At 47.3% G+C, this 18,325-nt stretch overlaps 1 protein-coding gene across 10 annotated transcripts in view; it reads right to left on the bottom strand.

Annotated features, from left to right (window-relative positions):
• The window catches only part of WDFY4 (WDFY family member 4), a 248,168-nt gene extending 230,109 nt beyond the window's left edge, over positions 1 to 18,059 (bottom strand). For 5 of the 10 annotated variants that reach the window (XM_061405640.1, XM_061405641.1, XM_061405643.1 and 2 more), the window contains exon 1: positions 17,837 to 18,055. The gene's annotated coding sequence lies outside the window, so the exon portion shown is untranslated. Of the gene's footprint in view, positions 1 to 17,836 lie in introns of all 10 variants that reach the window. The other 5 variants (XR_009734260.1, XR_009734259.1, XM_061405648.1 and 2 more) reach the window with 3 other exon arrangements.
• Positions 18,060 to 18,325: the final 266 nt, after the last annotated feature.

The raw sequence follows: 18,325 nt of genomic DNA, 5'->3' as shown, positions 1-18,325 counted from the left end.
CAGTGTCCTTCCAGGCTCCTTGTGGTGGTTTTCTGGTGTCAGAGAGATGCCACATGTTCTCATTTCAAAAGTTCCCTGTAGGGGAATCCCAACTGTTCCCCTGGCATTAATTATGCCCAAGAGCCACATATCCACTAAACGTTAGCTTTGTGAAAGAAGACCGTTGCACCTTCATCAGCTGCTGCTGCTGAGGCGCTTCAGTTGTGCCCGACTCTGTGCGACCCCATAGACGGCAGCCCACCAAGCTCCTCTGTCCCTGGGATTCTCCAGGCAAGAACACTGGAGTGGGCTGCCATTTCCTTCTCCAAAGCATGCATGCATGCTAAATCGCTTCAGTCATGTCTGACTCTGTGCGACCCCATGGACAGCAGCCCATCAGGCTCCTCTGTCCCTGGGATTCTCCAGGCAAGAACACCGGAATGGGCTGCCATTTCCTTCTCCAGCCTTCATCAGGGGTTGGCATGAAGTAGAAGCTCAATAAAATGTTACTATATACACAAACAAATGAATGAATGGACCTACATGCTGACGGCAGCCAGATCTCTCTCCATAGCCCAGACCTCTCTTCTAATAAGTCCTTTTTCTACTTGGATCCCCCAGACTCTGAAAGCCATTACATCTCAATCAAACAGACATTCTTATCATCAACAAAACCAGCCTAAGTCCAGCACAGACATCCCAGGACACAGGATGGAGGCTACAGTCGATCTAGGCTTGGCTGTATCACATAAAAGTCATCTTGGGGTTACATCTGCAGGTGCTACTAAATGATTCATTCAGTAAAATGTATCAGAGGCCCTGCTAACCCACCACGTTCCTAGGATAAGCAGGTGAGAAGAAACAGTGAGTTTCAAGCTGTGAAAATGTGATCCTGGGGAACAAAGCTGGACACCCAGGGGGAATATCAGAGCCGCTCAGGTATCCTCTGAAGTTAAGAAGCCACGTTTACTAAAATGTTCCCTTGAAAAGACTGAGATTTTCAAAAAAACAAGCATTGCTAACAAAACGGGATCCGTGAATCGTGTGGAGAAGTTGTCTGACTCAAATATCAAGTTGTGGCCTTCTCTCCTGTCCTGTAGGTCTGCTTCAGTTTTGTTTGTAAAAGGAAGGAACTGGAGAGTAGCCTGTCAAGGCTGTATGAAGAACAGCAAGAAGAAATTAATTCTAATCTAATCAGGAGTGTCTTCTCTCCTCTGTAAGCAGATGCAGGCACCAGCACAGACTCTGGAGCCAGGCTGCTCCAGTTTGAATCTCACGGGCTTAGATCAAGTGAAAAACCTGTCCCAGGCTCAGTGTCTTCATTTGTGACATGGGATAATAATAGGACCCCTCAGAGGAAATGGAGTCAGAGCTCTAGCATGGCATTTATTAGAGCCTTCTTGGTACAGGATTTACCTGCATCCCTTCACGTAATCTTCCTGCCATCTAGCAATGTCAAAGCTATCAGCCTTTGTTTGCAGATGGTACTAAGGCTCGGAGCAGAGAAGTGACCTGCCCAAGGTCCCATTGTGAGTCAGTAGCCCAAGTCGGGTCCACCCTGGGTCTACAGACAGCTCTGCAAACCAGGGGCTGAGCTCAAACAAGGGCTCACTTAGGGCACAGGGAAGAGAGGGGGGCTTGGCCAGGTACCACGCAAGAAAGTGTCTTGGAGAAGTAGAAGTTTGAGGAGGGATGAAAGGAAAGATGACCTGGCAGGATTAGAAGGCTGGAGGCTACAAGGGGTCCCAGGAGACTCCAGGGAAACACAAGGCCCCACTCTGTACTGGCAAGTTATTTCCCAGTTCAGGTCAGGCTCCGGGCATGTGACACGTAGCCCAGCTTAGTCGTGTCCCCTCCGCATGCCTCACCAGGCAGACTAGAGGCCCTGCCTTTCTGCAGCCTGGATGTGGCTGTGGGAGACAGGCAACTGTGCAACCAGCTGCCCACTCATGCTGCCCCCAGGCAGAGCGGGGCTGCGGGGCTGAGATGGGAGCCAAAGGCCTAGAGTCCAGGCCCAGGCTGGTGCAGTGCTGCCTCAAGCAGGCTACTTCCCCTCTCTGAGTTTTCTCCTTGTTGAACTGGCCCTGGTGATCTCAGTTCCACCCTCTGGCCTTTACACACTGACCATAGGAGAGATGCAGGCCAGTGAGTCAGTGCAGAAGGGCTGGAGAGGTGCTTGAGTGGGCTGAGAGCCTGTGGGGTGTGTGTTGTGAAGGGTGTAGGCCAGCTGCTGTGTAGGAGCCAGATGACAAGTCTGCAGTGCCCTGAGAAGGGGAATTCCCTATGACCTCAGGGACACTGGGGCTGGGAATGTCCATCTACCCTGCATGGATCCCTAGTGCTATCAGAGCTTTATAATGTCTCAGAAGCAAAACATCCAGGGCATCCTGCTCTCAGCTGCTATGCAGGAGGCCAACATTTGAAGAATCATCTGGGTGACTGACGCTTGGGCTGCTAACCCCACCTTCAGCTGACTGCTTCACCCCTGACTTCCTGTGGGATGATTTGTCAACGGGTAGAAGTCTCAGGATGTCATGTATGATTTAGCAACCCTTGGAGTTAAAATGTCGGGAAGCTATTCTGGAGGAAACGTGTGTAGGTGTGTGGAGCCACCCTCCAACAGGGTATGTCGGAAGAAGCCTGGGACTCGCTGCATTCTATAGGGAAGCTCAGACCTAGTGGCGAAGAGTTGCGATGATAAAATTCAAGATGGACGTGCCCCCCATTTCTTGTCCGCCTATATGACTGTTAACCCTTTCTGGATTGCACTCCCCCCAGCACAGAGGCATACCTATTTACCATCCACATCAGGGGCATGGTCCCCAGGCCCCAGAGCTGGGGGAGCCCCTAAACCAGGTGACAGAGAACAGAACAGCAACTTTCCATGTACCTGCTGCAAACGACCTGCATTCCTTTCCATTCAAAAGTCAGTTCCTCATTGTATGTCAGCAGATCCAAATGCTGTTACTCCTGTGTCCACAAGAGCCTGGCCTCAACCTGACGCTCTCAGGGGAAAAAAAATCAGAAAACTAATCTTGTTCCAAAAACAAGTGCAGGGTGGGGTTCAGCCTCACTTCCTTCCCCACCATTTCATATTAACAGGAGAGCTTACAAGCAAAGGAAAATAGGGAGGGGTGGATGGAAGTTACGATACCATGGATGCTCTGTTCACTCCACAGCCTACTGTCCATCAAGAGCACTGAGGTGGATAAGAACACTAGCATTAGAGAAAGGTAGACTAAAAGCACACTGAGATGCCAGGACGCATCTATGAGAATGTCTTTAAAAAAACAAACAAAATCGTTAAGTGCTGGCAAGGATACAGAGCAACCGCAACCATCACTCTCGCTGCTGTGAATGCAAATGGTGCGGCCACTCTGGAAGACAGTTCAGCAATTTCTGAGGAAGTTAAACATATACTCGCCCCTTACCTTCCTGGGTATTTACCCTAGAGGAATGAAAATGTATGTTTATATAAAAACCCATACATGAGTGTTTATAGTAGGTCTATTCATAGCTGCCAAAACCTGGAAATTCTGCAAAATATTTATCAAAGGGTGAATGAATAAAGAAACACGTATCTCCGTATGGTGGGATGCTTCTCTGCAGTAGAAAGGAACACATTTTAGACCCACAGCAACCTGGATGGGTCTTGAAGACCTTATGCCGGGTAACAGGAGCCAGAACCCTACATACTGCCTTACCTCATTTATATGCCACTCTGGAAAAGGCAAAATTACAAGTACAGAAGATAGATCAATGCTTGCCAGGGATTTCAGATCAGATGGTGGCTCCAAAGGGCAATGGGAACGTCTGGGGTGGGAGAGTTCTATATCTTGACCTCGGGGGTGGTCACACAACTAAGTATGTGTGTCCAAAGGGCACACTGCAAGGGGTAAAATATTGTATAAAAACCACAAGTCCATCAAACTGACATGAAAAACACATATGTGGAAGTGTTCAGTTCAGTTCAGTCGCTCAGTTGTGTCCGACTCTTTGTGACCCCATGGACTGCAGCATGCCAGGCTTCCCTGTCCATCACCAACTCCCAGAGCTTACTCAAACTCATGTCCATTGAGTCAGTGAGGCCATCCAACCATCTCATCCTCTGTTGTCCCCTTCTCCCACCTTCAATCTTTCCCAGAGTCAGGGTCTTTTCAAGTGAGTCAGTTCTTTGCATCAGGTGGCCAAAGTATTGGAGTTTCAGCTTCAGCATCAGTCCTTTCAATGAATATTCAGGACTGGTTTCCTTTAGGATGGACTGGTTTAATCTCCTTGCAGTCCAAGGGACTCTCAAGAGTCTTCTCCAACACCACAGTTCAAAAGCATCAATTCTTCCGTGCTCAGCTTTCTTTATAGTCCAACTCTCACATCCATACAAGACTACTGGAAAAATCATAGCTTTGACTAGACGGCTTCAGCAATACATGAACCATGAACTTCCAGATGTTTAAGCTGGTTTTAGAAAAGGCAGAGGAACCAGAGATCAAATTGCCAACATCAGCTGGATCATCAAAAAAGCAAGAGAGTTCCAGAAAAACATCTATTTCTGCTTTATTGACTATGCCAAAGCCTTTGAATGTGTGGATCACAATAAACTGTCAAAAATTCTGAAAGAGATGGGAATACCAGACCGCCAGACCTGCCTCTTGAGAAATCTGTATGCAGGTCAGGAAGCAACAGTTAGAACTGGACGTGGAACAACAGACTGATTCCAAATAGGAAAAGGAGTATGCCAAGACTCTATATTGTTACCCTGCTTATTTAACTTATATGCAGAGTACATCATGAGAAATGCTGGACTGGAGGAAGCACAAGCTGAAATCAAGATTGTTGGAAGAAATATCAATAACCTCAGATATGCAGATGACACCACTCTTATGGCAGAAAGTGAAGAAGAACTAAGGAGCCCCTTGATGAAAGTGAAAGAGGAGAGTGAAATAGTTGGCTTAAAGCTCAACATTCAGAAGACTAAGATCATGGCATCTGGTCCCATCACTTCATGGCAAATAGATGGGGAAACAGTGGCTGACTTTATTTTTCTGGGCTCCAAAATCACTGCAGATGGTGACTGCAGCCATGAATTAAAGACGCTTACTCCTTGGAAGGACAGTTATGACAAACCTAGACAATATATTCAAAAGCAGAGACATTACTTTGCCAACAAAGGTCCGTCTAGTCAAGGCTATGGTCTTTCCAGTGGTCATGTATGGATGTGAGAGTTGGACTATACAGAAAGCTGAGCACTGAAGAATTGATGCTTTTGAACTGTGATTTTGGAGAAGGCTCTTGAGGGTTCCTTGGACTGCAAGGAGATACAACCAGCCCATCCTAAAGGAGGTCACTCCTGAGTGTTCACTGGAAGGACTGATGTTGAAGCTGAAACTCCAATATTTTGGCCACCTGATGCGAAGAGCTGATTCATTTGAAAAGACCCTGATGCTGGGAAAGACTGAAGACAGGAGAAGGGGATGACAGAGGATGAGATGGTTGAATGGCATCACCGACTCAATGTACATGAGTTTGGGTAAACTCTGCGAGTTGGTGACAGACAGGGAGCCCTGGCATGCTGCGGTCCATGGGGTCGCAAAGAGTCGGACATGACTGAGCGACTGAACTGAACTGAACTGAGAGGGACCTTTGTTGGCAAAGTAATGCCTCTACTTTTTAATACGCTATCTAGATTGGTCATAACTTTTCTTCCAAGAAGCAAGCATCTTTTAATTTCATGACTGCACTCACCATCTGCAGTGATTTTAGAGCCCAAAATAATAAATATGGAGGTAGAAGGAGCACCAATAGAGAAGCTAGAGGCTAAGGGTTTAGACCCCTCACCTGCTCCTCCTACTGAGGCTGCTACTCAAAGAGGGTTTCACCAGCATCCCAATCTGATGTGCACAAACCAGACTAAAGAGCCTGACCAGGACCCTGGGCTCCCCAAGCTCCATGAGAGCAACAGACGAGTCTCCAGACAGAAGAGGGCTGAATCAGGCATGATGGGAAAATCATGCTTCAGCCGAGTTCTAGTGGCTGACACAGATATGGAGTTCCAAATAATAGATCTTAAATGTCTAGAAAGGGAGAACACAGTAAGGTGAATCTAGAATGGTTATTCCTAGCTGGCATAAGCCAGGCTTGGAACAGGGAAAGACAAGAGAAAAGATGATCTCACAGCAAGGACTAGCGATCACCTTGGTGTGGCCCCCACCCTGTCCAGTTAGCAAGAGTCCCCACCTCCTACATCAGCCAAGGGTGAAGAGTACCAGCAGGTGGGAAACAGCAGAGCCATGGACCCTATCTCCTGCGTCATATGACTCAAGAAGAGAAGGAGGCCACTCAGGTTATTTCCAGAAGTTCAAGAATTCCCCTGAAGACTAAGATGGGGACTTGATTGGCAGGAATCAGGCAAGTGGGGCGACACCTCCCATGGCTCTCAACACTTCCTTTTTTTGATTCCACTCTGTGCACTCCTGGCCAGCGCACACCTCTGTGGTTTTTGCAACAGCAATAAAATATAGGAACTCACAGTTTCCTGGGGAAGGGACCCAGTTTTGTATCTCAGTATGTGTACTGACTTCCACATCGCCAAAAATGGCCAGGGAGCAGTTCCCCTGGCCATACCATCAATGCTTAGCTGAGACTGAGTAATCATGGTCAACACAAAGATGTGGGCTGGTGAACAAGCAGCCCAGTTCCTGTAACTGGAGCCTCTTTAGTGAGGGAGTTTATCTGCGGCTTGACCTCCACTGGAACGTAAGGAGATGCTGCCTAAGTAAGAATGGCCATAACTGAATGAGCATCTAACAGGCCATCAGAGTTCCCTAATTTTAGAAAATTTGTAAAGGAATTATTATTATGTCCATTATACAGGTAGGGAGGGCAAGACTCTGAGGAAAACAGGTAACTTATCTGAAATCAAACTGCCAATAAGTGTTAGAATCAAAGTCAAATGCAGACTCTTCTTACTCCCAAGTCCTCACCTCCTTTCATCACTCTAGCTTGGCTTGACACAGTAGCTAAGAGTGTTAAAAGCAGACCTCAGGGGCACCTCAGGTACTAGCTGGACACTCTTACTGCCAACACTGCAGGGGTGCTCTGGCTGGTCTTGCAAAGTTGCCACTGACCCTTGGGCACAGAAAGTTTAGCACCACACTGCCATCTGGCCCCCTCACATTGCAGGTGAGCAGGCCCAGAAGAGGACCCTCTGGTTTTGCCATCTCCCCAGGGTAGAGCTGCTGTCTGGGAGCCACAGTTTCCAGGGCTCATTAGCCCTGGCACAAGGTGGGCACCAGCTGACCAGTCACTCCTGGACTGACACCAGCAGCACAGCCGGTGCTAATACTCACCCCCCGGCTAGCCACACCCCCAGGCTAGCCACCAGAGCTGCGGCTCTACTCAGCTTTCTCTGCATGGCGGGTTGTTTGACTGTTAAACGTACAAGAAGCAGAATCACCCCTGGCCCACACCCTGGTCCACCTCCCAATCCAGGACGCACTGGGGAAGCAGACACAGCAGGGTAGGTGCTGGGCAGGGAGCTGCCTGGCTCTGGGGCACAGAAGAGGCTCATGGCCCAGCCCAGAGAGGGCTGTGGTGGTCTGGAAGGGTATCTCGGGATGGACTATACCCGGGATGGGCACTGGGGGGTAAGGAGGAGGTGGATCTGAGGCAAAGCAGGTGGACACTCCAGGCAGCCCGTGTGTCAGGGATGTGTAGGCTTCAAGGCCGGGTCACAGGGGCAGGGATGGGGTAAGGGGGACATGGACCTGCCTCACCCACGCGGTGTCGTGGGGCCTGTGGGGCTCTCAGCAGGGAGCATCACAGACGGCACAGAGACCAGCTTCTGGATGCCCCTCCCCCAAGCCGGTGGGGAAGACGAGCTCCCCACACGCTCAGAGCCTGTGGGGAATGGGAGGTGGGAGAAGGAGGCTACAATACAGTGTCTGAAATGCACCTTTGGAGCAGGAATCAGCACTAAGGCGCAGAGGGAAGGAGCTGGTATTGGTGAAGGTGGGAGAAGAGAGCGCTCACAGAAACAGTCTTGGGAGAGGGAGCATAAGGGAAGGAGGAGCAAGACTGCCACAGGCTGGAAAGAATTGTTCCTGGGAAGGACACACAAAGGGACGAGAGACGAGAGACGTGAGGCTGAAACGTGGTGGTTTGTGCCACTGTGGGAGATGCAGGGTAGGAGTAGGGTGGAGACTGTGGGCAGAGGCTGGGGCACAAAGGCCTCCCGATCCTGAGCTGCCCCCATCCCATTCCTCACCCTCTGGACTCCCTGGGGGAGTGACATCTCTGGGGACTTTGTGGCATCCTTATTCTTCTCAGGCCACTTGTTCAGGTGAAAGAGATGAGATTTTCAGGATTGGTTAGCTCATACAATCGGCCAGTTTAGCTTATTAAATGTCAAGTATTATTTGGTCAGAAAATAAATACAAAAATAGCTCATTAAACTTTCAAACATACCTGGAGGTATGCATTCCTGACTTGTAAGAAATTAAGCATCTCTTAATTCTCATGGAATTAATTTAATAAAGAAATTCTTCCAAGGATTACACAAACAGATGGAAAGATATATACCATGTTCTTGGATTGGAAGTATCAATATTGTAAAAATGACTATAGTACCCAAGGCAATCTACAGATTCAATGCGTGTGTGTGCGCTAACTCACTTTCAGTTCAGTTCAGTCGCTCAGTCGTGTCTGACTCTTTGCGACCCCATGAATCGCAGCACGCCAGGCCTCCCTGTCCATCACAAACTCCCGGAGTTCACTCAGACTCACGTCCATCGAGTCAGTGATGCCATCCAGCCATCTCATCCTCTGTCGTCCCCTTCTCCTCCTGCCCCCAATCCCTCCCAGCATCACAGTCTTTTCCAATGAGTCAGCTCTTCGCATGAGGTGGCCACAGTACTGGAGTTTCGGCTTCAGCATCAGTCCCTCCAAAGAAATCCCAGGGCTGAGTCACGTCCAACTCTTCGCAGCCCCATGGACCGTAGCCCATCAGGCTCCTCTGTCCATGGCATTTTCCAGACAAGAATACTGGAGTGGGTTGCCATTTCCTACTTCAGAGGACCTTCCCAACTCTGGACCGAACCCACATGTCTTGCGTCTCCTGCATTGGCAGGTGAATTCTTTACCACCGTGCCGCCTGGGAAGCAAACAGGAAGGTGCTGGCACAGGAACAGAAATACAGATAAATGGGACACGCTAGATAGCCCAGAAACACACTCGTGCACCTTTGGCCAATGCATCTGTGACAAAGGAAGCAAGGCTCCCCAGTGCAGAAAAGAGAACCCACAGATGAAGGGGCGCCTGAGAGGGAAAGTCACTGTGAGCAGGCATGCCCTGTGGAGTCAGACAGCGTAAAAGTCCACGTTTTGTAATTCCCAGACCCATCATTCTCACTCAGGACCTTTCGCCTAGAACTGCTGCACTTTTCCCCTTGTGTTGACCTTATTCATGAACACGCTTTCTCCTACTCATTCATGCATTTCCTCAATTTTAAATTTTTATCCATATAAAATGCCACAATTATTTAGTTCATGTTGGGGTGGTATTAAATACACACATCAAAAATGATACTATTCAGACATTTTAAATCGTGTGAGGAAAGACATTTTTCTGGGGATGGAGATGGTATTGTAGCCAGGCTTTGGGAGAGGGGTCCCTTCCCACAAGGGGACGCAGTAGAATCACTCAGAGTAACTGCCCTACCACTCTCGCCCTAGGCGCAAGACGGAACCTTGGACCCATTTCAGGTCCCGTGATGTGGTAAATATGTCACTTATATAATGGAATGCTTCCGGGAGACAGGTGCATGCAAGGAAAAACTGAAGTAAAATAACAGACTGTGTGTTCCGATTTTTTAAGTTTCTTCTGAACGTCTGGATATTGGCCCACCTTCACTGTCCTGGTTCTTTTCTCCCCCTTCGCTCTACCCAAAGGCAGTGGCAGCAGCGCGCACAGCTGCTGCGTACGCGCAGGACGCCCCGCGCTCCGGCACCTGCGGAGGAGCTGCGTGGCTCCATCCTCCCCAACATGGGCTGCTGCGCCCTCTCCCATCACTGCCTTCCACCAGCTTCTAAAGGACGCAGCATGTTATTAGGCCCTGCCTTTAATACACAAGACAAGGCCCTGCCTTGTCTCCCAGCTGCCCCATCCCTACTACTCCCGCCCCCGGGACCACCTGGTTTCTGCCCCTGGGCCACTCTCAGCTTCATCTGGTCCACGCTCAGAGATCCGGGGAAAACCCTGTGCGCTCACTGTAGCGTTTCAACATTATTAACTTCTGACATACTCTGACCATCCTATAACAGTTTCTAAATGTGTGTGTTTCTGTTTTTCGTCTTTGACAGTACATCGCTTTTTATTGTATTTTGTGCATATCCTTTAAAAAACTGACATTGACGTGCTGCCGCTACTGCTAAGTCGCTTCAGTTGGGTCCGACTCTGTGCGACCCCATAGACGGCAGCCCACCAGGATCCCCCGTCCCTGGGATTCTTCAGGCAAGAACACTGGAGTGGGTTGCCATTTCCTTCTCCAATGCATGACAGTGAAAAGTGAAAGTGAAGTCGCTCAGTCGTGTCCGACTCTTCAAGACCCCACGGACTGCAGCCCACCAGGCTCCTCTATCCAAGGGATTTTCCAGGCAAGAGTACTGGACTGGGGTGCCTTGGGGTGCTACTTGGGCTATATTCTTATTATTGAAAATACAAAAATCAACAAATGTTTCCTGCCCTTTTTTTGTATACTACTTTTCACATCCAAGCATATGTTACTTGTAATTGATGTACAAAGTCTTAATGCAGTAAGTGCCTGTCATCATACCATAAATATATTCTATGTTGCCCTTCTCCTTAAATTATGAGATTTAATAATGGAGAAGGATTCTTGGTCGATTCCCCATAACTGATTCTTTTACTGTCTATAAACAGGATGCTCAGGGCATCTCCACTGTTGCTATGGGCAGGGCTGAGAGGAAAGATCCCCTCACAATCTTTTTGTCTGCTGTAAATTATCTATGAAGATGAATTTTCAAAAGAAGGCTTAGCCATTGTCCAAGAGAGAAGAGCAGTTTTCACACTTCTGCCACACACTGACTACATCTTTCTAGAAGTGTTCCATCAGCTTTTTAGTGGTAGTTAATAAATAAGACTCTTGATGAAAGTGAAAGTGGAGAGTGAAAAAGTTGGCTTAAAGCTCAACATTCAGAAAATGAAGATCATGGCATCCGGCCCCTCACTTCATGGCAAATAGATGGGGAAACAGTGGAAACAGTGTCAGACTTTATTTTGGGGGGCTCCAAAATCACTGCATATGGTGACTGCAGCCATGAAATTAAAAGACGCTTACTCCTTGGAAGGAAAGTTATGACCAACCTAGATAGCATATTCAAAAGCAGAGACATTACTTTGCCAACAAAGGTCCGTCTAGTCAAGGCTATGGTTTTTCCACATGTATGATGTGAGAGTTGGACTGTGAAGAAAGCTGAGTGCCGAATAATTGATGCTTTTGAACTGTGGTGTTGGAGAAGACTCTTGAGAGTCCCTTGGACTGCAAGGAGATCCAACCAGTCCATTCTAAAGGAGATCAGCCCTGGGATTTCTTTGGAAGGAATGATACTCAAGCTGAAACTCCAATACTTTGGCCACCTCATGCGAAGAGTTGACTCATTGGAAAAGACTCTGATGCTGGGAGGGATTGGGGGCAGGAGGAGAAGGGGACGACAGAGGATGAGATGGCTGGATGGCATCACTGACTCGATGGACGTGAGTCTGAGTGAACTCCGGGAGTTTGTGATGGATAGGGAGGCCTGGCGTGCTGCGATTCATGGGGTGGCAAAGAGTCAGACACGACTGAGCGACTGAACTGAACTGAACTGAATGCAAAGCACACAGACTTTAACATCTGGTGGAACTAGGTTCAAATTCCAATCAAGGGATTTAATGCCTGAGGGTAAAGGACTTTACCTCTCTGAGCCTCCATTTTCTCATCTGTAAAATGGGGGTGATGAAACTGATCTCACTGTGGGGATCAAATGAGACTGCAAATACCAGTGTCCTACCCAACGTCTGGCTTATTGTAAGTACGAAATTCATTCTTCTTATCCTCCATACTTTCTCCTTGGAATTATCTAGATGAGGAACTTTTCACTTTTCTAATTTCCCATCCTTCTTGAACCATTTTCCTCATGAACGTCTTAGCCATGAAACAAGAAGTATCATTTCTCTGAAGGGTGCTTCCCAGCAGAAATATAAAACCAACCACGAATTCAAGCCACATGTGTAATTTTAAATTAGGGGGCAACCACATTTAGAAAGTAAAAATAAATAGGTTAAATTCATTAACTGTCTTTATTTAAATATATTTTAAAATATATTTTATTTAAGGCAATATATCCAAAGTATTATCATTTCAATGTTATCAATATTTTCAAGTAAAGATAATCTATATTTCTTTTGTTGTTTAATATCTTTGAAATCCAAGGTGCATTTTATAACTTACAGCACATCTCAGCTTAGATGTGCTTTTTATCTTTGAAATATCTTTGAAATCCAAGGTGCATTTTATAACTTACAGCACATCTCAGCTTAGACTGGCCACTTTTCAGCGATGACTGCGGGCTATCATATTGGATAACATAGGTGTGGACTTTGAGACTTAAGTGTTTAACAGGTGTATGAAGGGCTTAGAAATGTTACCGAGAGACACCATTTCCCACAATGCAGGGGCATTTTGATAGTTTGGAGGGAGACAACCAAAGTAAGGCCTTAGTTGTAAATAAAATGGATGTGAGCTCTACAGTGAGGCTCAAGGACCCCCGAGGTGCTCATCTTCCCCCTTCCTCTCCTGCACAAAATATCTCCCCTCTTGAAGCTCAGTCCCCTTAAAATCCAGTTCCTCTGATGAATTTACCATTAACCCCTTTATCCAAAACTTTATTTGAAAGAAAACAAAACAGATTTTGTTCAGCACCTGTTCCCCTCAGGACTGAAGAGTAACAAATGAAAAGGGGAATTGAAACCAAGCAGGACCCTACAGGGCCCTCATGCGTAAAGAAGACCTGCCATGTCCCTCATTTCTTCTTTATAGCAAGAAAAAAAGACTTTAGTCTCCTAAGGCTTCTGCGTGTTCCAAAAAGCAGACTCACGCAGTTAATGATTAGGAAAAGAGAGTCACAGGATGCCAAGCTCCCCCGCAGAGAAATAGATAACAGTCTGATGTATCTCTTTGAGTTGCTCTGTAGAAACTAAGGAACCCCCACCCACCCAGGTGAAGGATGGTAACCACATGCTGGGCATGTAGACCCCAGACTGGCTGGAACTAGAAAGTTGATGACTGAGATGTTCAGAACATCACCCGTTACCTCACTGCCAGCCAATCAGAAGAAGGTTCATGAGCTGAACACATAGCCTACTACCCTCTCCCTTTGACCTTTTTTTGCCTTTAAAACCTTGTGCCCCAGCCAGCTGCTGCTGCTGCTAAGTCACGTCAGTCGTGTCCGACTCTGTGTGACCCCAGAGACGGCAGCCCCCCAGGGTCCCCCGTCCCTGGGATTCTCCAGGCAAGAACACTGGAGTGGGTTGCCATTTCCTTCTCCAATACATGAAAGTGAAAAGTGAAAGAGAAGTCGCTCAGTCGTGTCTGACTCCTAGCGACCCCACGGACTGCAGCCCACCAGGCTCCTCCGTCCATGGGATTTTCCAGGCAAGAGTACTGGAGTGGGGTGCCATTGCCTTCTCCAGCCCCAGCCAGCTAGCAAGATGAATTTGAAACAAGTCTAGAACTCCTATCTTCTGAGTCAGCGCCTCCTTGATGAATAAATCTTTCTCTGCACTAAACTCCAATGTCTGTGTGTTTGATGTAACAACAACCCCTCTCCCAAGTGGCCACGTGGCCTTGCTTTTCTGCCAAAAGTCTGCTTGAGGGAGAGGGTGCCAAGAGTTCATTCCTCCACTTGGTGTCTAATAGGCATCTCCATCTTTATATGTTCAAATTGATATTCTGGAATAATCACCACCTCGCAAATATGTTCCTTGACAATTCAGTTCTCTCTGTTGCTCTAGACTCATCTTTAATTTCTCTCTCCTACACCCAACACTTGCAACATTGTCAAATCTCTCTCAAAAAATATCCAGACTCTCACCACTCTCAGTTCAGTTTAGTTCAGTTCAGTCGCTCAGTCGTGTCCGACTGTCTGCGACCCCATGAATCGCAGCAGGCCAGGCCTCCCTGTCCATCACCAACTCCCAGAGTTCACACAGACTCATGTCCATCGAGTCAGTGATGCCATCCAGGCCTCTCATCCTCTGTCGTCCCCTTCTCCTCCTGCCCCCAATCCCTCCCAGGATCAGAGTCTTTTCCGATGAGTCAACTCTTCACATGAGGTGGCCAAAGTACTGGAGTTTCAGCTTCAGCATCACTGCTACTCATTGTCTCTGTTACTATCACTTTGGGGCAAACCATTGTTACCTCCAGCCTGGGTTATAACAACAGCCTCTTAACTGATAATATTTCTTCTTCCTTTGTTACTCACAGAAGGTGGTTTTTCTTTAAGGCAGCATGTATCAGCAAGAGTCAAAAAAACATCTTTTTGAAGACAAAGGCAATAATATAAAAATCAAACCAATTAGGAATAAATCTAGGCAAAGTATGCACTAATTTTATAAAAGAGACTAACCATATTCATGAATTAGCAGAGTCATTTTCATAAAGACATAACTTCTCTTTAAATTATATTTCTAATAAATTTGAACAGAACTTTTTTGTTGAAACTGAGAAGCTGTTTCTAAAATTCATATTAATAAAGAAGGAAACAATATGTCAAGACAGAAGGAAAGAATAAGAAAAAATGAGGAGACACTTTCCAGATAACAAAACTTATTATAAGCTTCTAGTTAATAATATTATTTAGTGTTGGCAAAGTGTAGAAAAACAAATAGACAGAGAGAGCCCAAGAACAGACCCACTACACATGCCAACTTGATTTACAACAGAGTTGTGATAGATCAGTGACTAAAGAATGGCCTTTCTGATTTTGGAGCTAACACTCTTGGTTATGCGTATGGAAAGCACTGTGTAAAGTAAAGCATTACCCACCACCTCACACCCTACAGAATGATCATTTCTAAGTAGGACTAAAGACTAAATATGAATGGAAAAAATATTTTTTAAATTTAAAAGAGAGTAATTTTATGACTTTACAGTGGAGAGAATCTCTTAGATAATATACACATATATCTCATAAAAGAACATTATGGGTAAATTAAGCTTGTTTGAAACTAAGAAGTTCAATCATTAATAGAAATCACAAATAACATAAGGAGACAAGGCACAAACAAGAGAGAAGTATTTACAATATACATGAATAACAAAGAATTAACATCAGAATATGTATGGCATTAGGGAAGACCAATAAGATAAAAGACAGATGACCCCATAGAGAAAAAGATTTGAACAGGAAAAAGAATTTAGAATGGGCAAGGAGGACATAAACAGATGACCAAACTTAGTATTTCAGAAAATGCAAATTTAAAACACAGAAGGCTTTTCATTTGCTCGGAATCGGTATAAAACTCCAACAAGATCAAATGTTGATGAAGATGTAAAGCAAGAGAAACTTTTACATATTGCTGATGGGTGGGTAGTGTTAACAATTGACTTGAAAGAGGTTTCACTATTATCCAATAAGGCTGAAGATTTCTATACCCTACAACCCACCAACGATACTTCTAGGCTACGTGCCCTAGAGAATTCTTGCACGTGTGCCGCAGGATATATGCACAAAGGAGACTCCCAGCAGTACTTACTGCGCTGACAGCACTGAGCAACTTACAACAGGAAGAAAAAACAAACCCTAGGAGCACCCCAAGCGCCCACTGGCAGTATATTGGGAGAGTATACTGAGGTATATTCGTGAGTAACAGAATATTATCCAGCAATAAGGGAGCTTCCCAGGTGGTGCTAGTGGTAAAGGAACCCACCTGCCAGGGCAAGAGACCTGAGTCGCAGGTTTGACCCCTGGGGTCGGGAAGATCCCCTGGAGGAGGACGTAGAAAACCACTCCAGTCTCCTTGCCTGGAGAATCCCATGGACAGAGGAGCCTGGCAGGCTGCAGTCCATGGGGTCACAAAGAGTCAGACACAGCTGAAGCGACTTAGCACATCCAGCAACAAACGTGAATGCATTAGAGACACATTCAATGATATGAAGAAATATCACTCTTCATTATTCAAATATTACTCAAACACATAATTTTGATGAAATTAGCAAACTTAAAAGGATATTTAATTACTATTGATAAAGTTCAAATCCATGAGAAAGCAAATAACATATTTTGCACTTTAAATATACAAGGTCGAATTGAAAGGAAAAGCAAAAGAACTATAAGCTCAAAATTGAGAGCAACAGTTTTCTCTGAAGAGACAGAGAAGGCTGGGCACACAGAGGGCTTCACAGACGCTGGTGCTCTTTGAAACAAACCGAGGTGACGACGCACAGGGCCATCTTCATTCCTCATAGCCTGTATATGTCCTCTGAGTTTTCCTATCTGCTCACTATTTCATGACTTTCCAAGTCTGGGGGACTACCGCCCACATCCTCACACTGGGCAGGAAGGCCCTCCTTGACCTGACCCCACCCCAGCCCTCTCTGGCCAGGTCACGTGGCGTATTCCTTACCCCCGTCTGCCACTCTGGCCTTGACCAGTCTTCCTCTGCACCTTGACCTTCTCGGGTCCCCCTGCCAAGAACACAGCTCAGAAATACACTTGGCTCAGGCCTTCCCTGCCTTCAGGCATCCACTTACACGTGCCTTCCTGGGCTTCCTGACCCCGACTCCCTACCCTCTGCTCTCCAACCCACTGGAGCCCACAGCACCAACACCACCCACCCCTGACCACTGACCTAGCCGTCTTGAGCACGGCCTGGCAGGAAGTGGCTCTCCATAAATATTTGTTGACCAATTAAATGGACGACTATGCAGAAAATCATGTTAAAGTTGAAACTTTATGGAAAAGGTAACACGTGAACTTCTTAGTTACCAAGGTAAATCCTCATGGTTCAGAGAGGTTGGGACAAAGGAGTGGTTATGTGTTCTATAAGATGCAATTTTAGGTGGGAAGATTAGAATTAATTCTTGAACCCCCGTGGTCCTGATGAGTCAAAAATACTGATGTTTCTAAGGTTTTAATGTGGTAAATCAGGTAAGGGAAGGACAGCCCCAGGGGGCACCTACTTATCATGGTTACCCCTAGGAGTAACCACAGGGCCAGGTAGGAACCATCTCTCTCGGTGACCAGTCTGAAGTGACCCCCACTCTTCAGCATCTTTCAGAGGCCCACACAGCAGGTGGACAGAGGAATCTCATGGCCAGCCCTCTCACTCCACATTTGGCCCACACAGGCCCATATCCAGCCTCTCCTAGGTGTGGCAGGTCATGTTCCTTAGCAGAACCCTGAGAAAGGGCTTGACCTGAGGTGGGAGGGTGAGGAACAATGGTGGAGCCCGGCCCAGCTCAGCAAAGCCCAACAGTGACAGACGCCCCACCAGGAAGACCCCAGCTCAGCAAAGCCCACAGTGACAGACGCCCCACCAGGAAGACATCCCAACAGTGCGGCACCCCAGTGGACTCAGACCTCAGAGGAGCCCGAAGCAGATGTGCCGCCTGTCCTACACACACTTCCTGCTCCTCAGCTTAGCCCCTCTCCCACATCCACAAACTCCAACCAGGCAGTGTGGTCACACGCACGCCCAGGCTCAGCTTTCCAGGAGGCAGCCCGTCGGCTTGACCTGGAAGACAGGACGCACGTGCCCACTTCTAGGCCAGCCTGGCACGGCCGAGGACAGGATTACCTACCTGGAGTGTATCCGTCAGGGCCTGCAGATGTCAGATGGCATGGGCGCCCCCATACCTCCCCCTCAGGCTTAGGGGAAGAGGATCCAGCTCAGAATCTTCAGTCTTTAACTGTGTTTCACTATGAATCACAGGGTTTCTGCTCATTTCCTGGAGAAAGCAGAAGTGGAGAGTCGGCAGATGCCTGACTCTGCCCACTTCCCAGCCATCAGCAGAGTTGCCTGAGTTCTGACTGGTGACTTGAGCCCTGCAGAAAGGCCACTTGGGGCAGTATGGTGAGCAGTGCTGGGTGGGGCCAAGGGCGAAAAGAGAAAGCTAGTAAAAGCAGACGCAGAGCTCATTCAGCCCTGCGCTGCGGGGCTGGACCCCCTCCTTCGCTTGGCACCACTTCTCCTCTCTGAGCCTCTGGGAAACGAAAGATAATAGTGGCGTTTCGTGCTTAGTCGCTCAGCCATGCCCGAGTCTTTGCGATCCCTTGGACAGAGGAGCCTG

Source organism: Bos javanicus, chromosome 28 (genome assembly GCF_032452875.1).
Source record: "Bos javanicus breed banteng chromosome 28, ARS-OSU_banteng_1.0, whole genome shotgun sequence".
Taxonomy (NCBI): domain Eukaryota; kingdom Metazoa; phylum Chordata; class Mammalia; order Artiodactyla; family Bovidae; genus Bos; species Bos javanicus.
This window is presented reverse-complemented; position numbering and strand designations above follow the sequence as displayed.